The sequence below is a fragment of the Solanum stenotomum genome, chromosome 10, assembly GCF_019186545.1.
Source record: "Solanum stenotomum isolate F172 chromosome 10, ASM1918654v1, whole genome shotgun sequence".
Taxonomy (NCBI): Eukaryota; Viridiplantae; Streptophyta; class Magnoliopsida; order Solanales; family Solanaceae; genus Solanum; species Solanum stenotomum.
In genome coordinates this window covers 55,163,919-55,172,533 of record NC_064291.1, presented here as the reverse complement: position 1 = coordinate 55,172,533, position 8,615 = coordinate 55,163,919, and positions in this window count along the sequence as shown.

Here is an 8,615-nt window from a genome sequence, read left to right as displayed (position 1 = left end):
CTATCATAAAATCAAACAATTTCCGCACGGACCGTCTCCACGTGCCCAAAATATAATCTTAATTAACATCTCACCATCCCCAGCACGAACGATCTCCACATACCAAACTTATACTCAATCTCATGTCAATGCATATGCACAATATAATCTCAAATAAAGGGGATGATGATGCATCTCAATCAATCAAATATCAGCATAATACATAACCACCTCAACCATCACAAGTATAGGGGTTCAAATAGGAACACAATCACACAAAATAATCAGTCAATAATATATCAGCTAATGCCCATATGCTTTGGCATTCTCGAATTACAATCCGCATACTATAGTAATAAATTTCCCTTTATACACCGGTGCTCGTACTAATGGCCATCACACCATTGGTACAAGACCCCCATCTTTCGCCCTTACCCATTGTCTATTCCGATTTTAATCTTTAATTAGGAAAATGTTCTTCAACGAAGTCTAAAAGTCTTAACATACATTGAATGCCAAACATGTGTCACGAATCCTCAAGATTTCACCCTTTCCTTTCGTAAAACTTCCGAACGTTCCCAATCTATAAATTTTTCATTATTCATAAGTAAACGAGTACATAAACATTCATACTATTGTACTTCTATTTTGGATAAATAACCGTAACACATAAAGGAAGATGACAATACCCAAATGATATTAAGAACTAAATGTATATTAAAGAATTTCCTCGCATACTGAAGCTACGGACATCATAGAAACAAGGAGTAAAAGTCATGATTCCATCAAATTATTGATATAACACTATAATCCTCTCCAATAATTATCCCATAATTCTCTTATCATATACCCTCAAACATTTAGCCGTCATTGTGGCATGATGATCCACTCAACTAACACCTTATTCTTTTAAAATCAACAATTTCCTTTCCCGATGAGAATGATAAATAACCCTTACCTGGAGCACTTTGTTCCTCTCTGTTCTATGTTCGACCACCGCACAGGTCAGTTACTGCCCCTTTACTTTCTTTTCTAAAATAAACCCCACTAATCTATTTTAGTTATATGGATCAGGTGGAAAAAGGGTGCTAATTAAATTATGGATTTGGCCCATTTACTATTCAACTATATTAATCATTTAATAAAAAAAATCATCAACTAGATACTAGTAGTTATCGAATAGTTTAAAATTTCCCCTTTAAATTTTACGGGAAGAGTCAAAATAGTCCTAGTTCTCAAAACGACCTAGCGGGTCGTTACAGTTTATCAAATTAAAAATAAAATAAAATGTTTTTTAGGGATTTACAAGTACAATGAAACCAAAAGTAAAAAAAAAATCATTTACAGTTTTGATTGTTGATGTCACGACTTAGACCACGTGATTGACACCCACACTTACCCTCCGGTGGGAGAACTATTACTACAACCCGACTAATTAACTTATATATGCATGACTAATTAACAGATATGAAAGATCAATACTGAATTTGATTTGCTAGGTATATGATACTATGAGGAAGATGTATATTATATAAAAATGTATAAAAGACTAAATTGACTATACGAAAACTAAAAATATTTTTTTATTTAATAAATGTTTATTGCTCATTTATAACTAATATCCAAAATAATAATCTGAATATAGATTTTAGTAGAATTGATTGAATCAACAAATATTTATTGTTGATGAAGATTGATGATTTATATTTTCATAAGATTCAAAATAATTTTTGACCATATAACTAAATCGATCGGTGCTCAAGTTCGAAACCAATATGATTTTTTAAAAAAAACTAATTTAATCAGAGCTTTTTCTAGTTCGAGAGGAATTGAAAAAAGTTGTTGGTAGTGTTGAGATTTGTGAGACACTGCAACACACGAATTCGAATTGAGAAAGTTACATGCACTTTAATATCTTGTGACTTGTATGATCTAGTTTATAAAAGATGTACATTGTGTATAGACTAAACATACATATATTTTACATAAAATATACACGCATATACATATAATATGCATACCATGTAAACATGATAACATGATCGGTGTATATCTTGTGTTTCAATCATTTTTGCACGTATTTTGTAAGCTAGTTGATCGAATTATATATATATATATATATATTGAAAAATATCCATTCGAATTTAATCGAACTCCATATAAACATTGGACACTATATGATTAAAAAAAAAAATAATTACTTGTCTACTTTAAATAATAGAACATGATTATCTTATACATGTTTCACGAATCAGCCTAAATATAGACCCATAATGCTTTACAATTGGCAGTATGAAGACACATAATCATCATCAGTGCTAATTAATTATTCTTTTACGTATTTCAATTAAATCAGGAAGACCTGGAAACTCTAATTGATGAATAAAATAACATCTAAGATATGTTTTTCATTTATTTATTTATTTATTAGTGTGACGTAAAATGGTAATGACTTGTAAATTAAATACCGTGTACAAATTGTGTAGAGTGTGCACTATTCGGATTAAACCGAATAACCAAATCAAATCAAACTGAATTTTTATTTGGATTGGTTTTTTGGTTTTTCGGATTGGTCTTGGATTAATAAATGACTTTGTTTGATTTTTTGGTTTGGTTTCGGATTTTAAAAATTAAAATAAAAATCGAAAAAACCCGAATTATATATATATAATGTTTTAAGTTTAGAAGTAAGTTGGAGTTAACCACTTTTGTCCCTTTTTGGTTATTGTCTTTGATGATGATTACGTTTATATTTTATGTTTGAATTACATCTATAATAGGTATACTTATAAGTATTGTGTTTTAAGTTTTTACTTATGATTTATATTAGAAAGTATATTTAAGGGATTAAATATTATTACTTTGGTAATGTTATTAATTATTGACATAATTGAATAACCAAACAGAAAAAAGCCAAACCGAATAGAGGAAAATCAAACCAAACCAAATTTATTTTGGATCGGATTGGGTTACATTTTTACAAAACCAAAAACCGAAAAATCCAAACCGAATAGTGCAAAACCGAATCGAAAAACCGAATGCACACCCCTAAATTTAATTGTGGCGTATATTACTTCTATTTTTTTTGGTATATATTACTTATAAGTTAAAACTTGTTACGAATATAACTTAGCTGGAGGACCTACGTGAGAAGATGTCAAATTACATTTGGGATCCTAGGAATATTCCTATATATAGAATAGGCAAATACTCAATTAGGATTATGCTATGAACTTGTCTCTTATTTCTTAGTTGCTTAAATTAATCAGGAACCTCCCTCCATTCTTCCTTTTTATTTCGACTTCTTCCTTTTGAAGGATTTGTTACTAATTTGGAGCAATCAAAATGAACTCTTATAATTGTATGTGTAATTCTAATTATCCATTTCAATACCATATGAGTTCATTACAAAAACTCATATAAATTGTGACCAATTATCGTTAAAGAAAAGATTTAAAACGGAGTTTTTAAATTGCGTAAAAAATATGTATATAATTGAATCACCTATTAGGTAGTTAAAGATAAACATTGGGATAAACATTAGTTTATAATTTGCTATTTACAAAAAAGATGACTAAAATTGTCATTACAGTGTTACTCCCTGCATTTCATTTTAATTGGATTTTATATTAAAATATAAATTTTTTAATTGTCCATTTTAATAAACTAAGAGAATTATTATTTTTAATTATTAATAAAGAGTAAGTAAAATAAACTTGGGAGTGTCGAGTCTAAGTCAATTAAATGAAACAGAGAAGTACTATCTAGCCAAAATCTTTAAAAAAGAATAATCTTTACCAGAGTTTAATTTAGGAAAATTCAACCCATATACACATTTAAGAGTAAGTATTACGGGTTTTAAATCTATTTTTAAATTTTTTTTGCTTATAACAGATTATTTACGGGTTATGACATATCAGTTAAATTTTATTTTATTTTAAAATTAAATTATATTTATTTAATAAATTATTAATCTATTTATAGTTTTTTATTATTAATTAATAATAGATAATTAATTTACTTCCTTTTAAAAAAAACTAAAATTTTCAGTTACCCAATTTTAGGGATTTCCTTTCCTTGTTTATCGTTACCATCCCCAATCATCGATCACACCACCATCCCACACATTTCTTCACTCCCACACGACTCAACCTACAACCCACTATCAAACTTTCTCCATTCTTTCTCATCTAGTCCAACATCAAAACCGATTACCCATCTTACCCACGATTATTCATCATCATGTCTAAGAAACAAATTGAAACTCCACGAAAGAGCCCCAGACTTGACGGAATTTCAACCGATGATGCTGGCGTAATCAACGAAAGTGAAGTTACTGGTACGGTTGCTAGCAAATTTGGTGGACCTCGGATAGCAAAAGAACATGTTCCGGATACCACCATTATCCTACACCAATATCACCGACTAGAAAGTTGAAATAGTTGATTGCACTTTTTACTTTTTAAGAATTACATATTATTTTTTATAACTTTTGGATAATTTTTTTATGTTTAACTTTTGGTTAATTTTTTTTGTTTGTTTAAGTTTTTGATGATATATACTACAATATGTTATCAAATTAGTTGATTACACCTTTTGATTCTCTTTTGAATGTTCTAAAAATTGTAACACTGTGGTTTTAATTATACATCTGGTAACTGACATGCACTAACCTATAATATTTGGATATTATAAGTTCAGGACAAAAACATTATACAGACTTCATACAGTTCTGATACACTATGTTTTAAAGTAGCATTGTGTTTTAAATTTGTATAACGAATAGATGAAACATGTATGAAATACATTTTATATGCATATGTCTATGACTTCAATATTAAATGTTGGATATTTGTATTAAGTCATGGTATAATTTTTATAGTTGTATTTTGTCTTATTTTCGTTTGAATTAAATATGATTTATATATGTCCGACAACAACTTAAATTAGTCACTAATATATACAATATCTTTAATATGGAACGAATTTTATCATTAACGATATGCAAGTTGTTTCGTTAATGAATGAATCGTTTATAAATTAAGATAAATGTGAAACACAATTCATAACATTTGTATATAAAAATCATACCACAATTAAATACAATGTCCAAACATTTAAGATTAAAGTCATAGTAATAGATTTCATACACGTGTCAACCAATGAGTAATCATAAAGAAACACACTCATACACTGTTCATTCAGTAATCATATAGAATGCATATTAAATGTTTGGACATTGTATTTAATCGTGGTATGATTTTTATATACAAGTGTTATGAATTATGTTTTCGCATTTGTCTTAATTTATACACGATTCATTCATTAAGTACACAAAATTCATACAGTTGTTACTAAAAATTGTTCCAAGCACTAAATTTATAACAATATGCATTCTATATGATAATTGAATGAACAGTGTATAAATAATAACCAGTACGCTTCCCCTGCCTCTAACCACACTATAAGACCTTTTTTCGTATATATTGCTAGTCTCTAGCACATATATGATATACATGTACACGTACCTTTGATCCGAGCAGGAAGAACTAGAGAAGAAGAAGGCAGAATACGCGGAGAAGATGAAGAACAAGATGGCTGAAATTCATAGAGAAGCAGAAGAAAAGAGAGCAATGATTAAGGTGAAAGAAGGCGAAGATATTCTCAAGGTTGAGGAAATTGCTGCTAAATTTCGTGCTACTGGCAATATGCCTAAAAAGTTCTTGAGATGCTTTGGCTACTAAATTTTGCTTCTTTTGTCAAAAACATTAATCATATATTTTGGTTGTGTGTAATTGTTTAATGATCATTATGTGTATTAGACTATAGAGTAAGTTGTTGTTTATATTATTGATGATAGAACAATCATGTGTGATGAACATAAACTCAAGTTATTGTCAAGTTTGGTTCATTTTTTTAGTTATACTATTGTGGTAAAGAGTACAAATAATAGAAAGGGAACAAGGGTAGCCCGTGCATATTCACGCATAGTCTGGGGAAGGGCCGTACTTCAAGGGGTGTAAATGTAATGTGCAGTGACGGAGATAAGATTTTCGTTAAGAAAATTCATCATTTACCATATGCATGTAAAATTCGTTATGACTTTATATTGACAAAGGAGGTTCGAATAAACCCCATCTCACCCTTCGGGGTGGCCCAGTAGTTTGGACTTGGGACTTCCATTTTGGAGGTTTCACGTTTGAAACCTCTTGCTAGAGAAAGCAAGGAATTTGCCTACTGGGTGGAGCTCGTTGCATTGGGCTTGTCTAGTGTGGGTTACCTCTCCTATGTGGTTTGCAAGTTATTGTATAGAAGTGGGGGTTTTACCTATGCACACCCAAATGATAGCGACTGCGGATTTCCGTTGTCATCGAAAAAAAATTAAAAAAATAAACCCCTTTTCCGCGACCACTAGTAATGTAGACTACATATCCTGATGCAAAGCTTGATTTCACAACTCGAACCAATTACCTTTGTTTACCTCTTATTTTTCAAATTTCGAATATCATATCTAAAGTATCACCAATTATTTAACAACACATTTTAACAATCAATTGTTTCCGTTTTCTACCTGAATGGCGATAGTATTTAAGGTAGGGAAAAAAACAACTGATTATTGATGTATATTTTGATAAATAGTTGGTGACAGTTCAAGTAGAATTCACATGCATATGATAATTTAGATATAAAATTTGAAAAATTAAAATATTGGAACTATATCTTTTATCTTTAACTCTTTATGAATTAATGGCTACATTTAAATGTCAATTTTAATTTTGAACGTTAATATTTTGTGGTAATAGAATAAATTACCAAGAAACCTTTTAATTAAGAGTAACTTTATGAGATTCAAACTGATAAATTGGCACATTACCGCAGAAGTCAAACTAAAAGGGAAAATGAAACTTCCAAGTAGAAAATTAAATGGATAACAAATACCGTCGATTTTTTAAAAATCTTATTTAGCTCTTATAAATAAAAGTACGTAAAAAGTTAATTTAGTGATTTTGTGTGTTATAAATAAAAGTACGTAAAAAGTTAATTTAGTGATTTGGTGTATCAAGAAGAAGAAATATATTTGTTAATTAATTTAATCAAATAAATAGAAAAGGTATGAATGTAAAAAAGCAAATGTAGTAGTCTTTTAAAAAAAAAAATTATGGCCATAAGTGACTTGAAAGTCTGACACCATTTATATACATTTTTTCCTTTTATATAGTTGTACATGAAACTTTACCATGTGTACCCCATTAATGAAATGACCATACAAAAATTAATATTTTACTGTTAAGGAAAAAATACTCAAATACACGTTTTATGTTTCCCTTATTTCTAATATTCCCTTTTATTTCTAAAAACCTATAAAATTCCTTATTTATTTATTGTATCCGAGCTACATATTAATGTATCAGAGCAAGTATTTAATGTATTCGAGCTACATATTATGTATCCGGGCTAGTTTTTAATGTATCTGAGCTACATATTATGTATCCGGTTTATGTTATAATGTATCCGAGATACTCTTTAATGTATCCGAACTACATATTATGTATCCGATTTGTGTTACTTTTTAAGGGACTAATGTAATTACAAACTAATGAGAGAGAGATTGTAATTTCATATTAAAACTATGGGATTTATGTAAGTTATACATAATTTTACAAAGACGAAAAAGCATGCTAGTTAAATTAAGGATACTATTATCCAAATACTATATCCAAGCAAAAAATTACTAATTTTTTTTTGAATTATAATAAATTATAGTGCCAAAATTCACAACTTATACACAACATTAGCCAAAGATATGCTTAGTTTGTGAATAATTAGATTACCAAATAACCATTATTTATATGAATGACCACTTTTTAAATATCTCATTTGATTACATTGGGGAATTGAGCTTGGGATTTGGGGTTTGGGCCTTTGGGGGGCAACTGGATTAGTAGGGGACCAATATTTAAAAGGTTTGCCTAAAAGAAGCCCATTTGAGTAAATGTCCAATTTATACACTCTAGTCCAAATAATTGATACAATTTTGTATCGACGATTACATATATTTTCTCTGTATCTATCATAGTACCATTATTATCTAAAATTATAAGTCCTCTACACACAATAGCTAGAATCTTTAGAAAAATAGCCCGAGTCTATTGGAGCAAAGAGTAGTTGACTAAGGAACTCCACAAGTCAACGAAGAAAAAACAACAATCAACCCCCCCTCTTGCACTTGAGGTAGTAAGTTTCTAAAGACTCTTCGTATGTGCTCAGATATGTTTTTCCTGAGGCTTTTAGTTCACCAATGAACTTACTCAATCATGCAAATATGCTTTCGATTGTTTCTCCTTCCTTCATTTGAAATAGTTTGTATTCGTATACTAGCAAACTGATGATGGTTTCTTTGACTTAGTCAGTTCCTTCATATGTAACCTCTATTTTGTCTTACATTTCTTGGCAGTATCACATCAAGAGATTTTCTCATATTCCTCACCAGTGATAACATTATACAAAACATTTTTCGCTTTAGAATTTATTTGAATAATATCCATCTGTTTATTTATGTAGTTCTCTAAACTTGGAGTAATGGCTGGCGGACTTTCGTCTGAACTTTTTGAAATAGGAATGGGAATATCACCAAG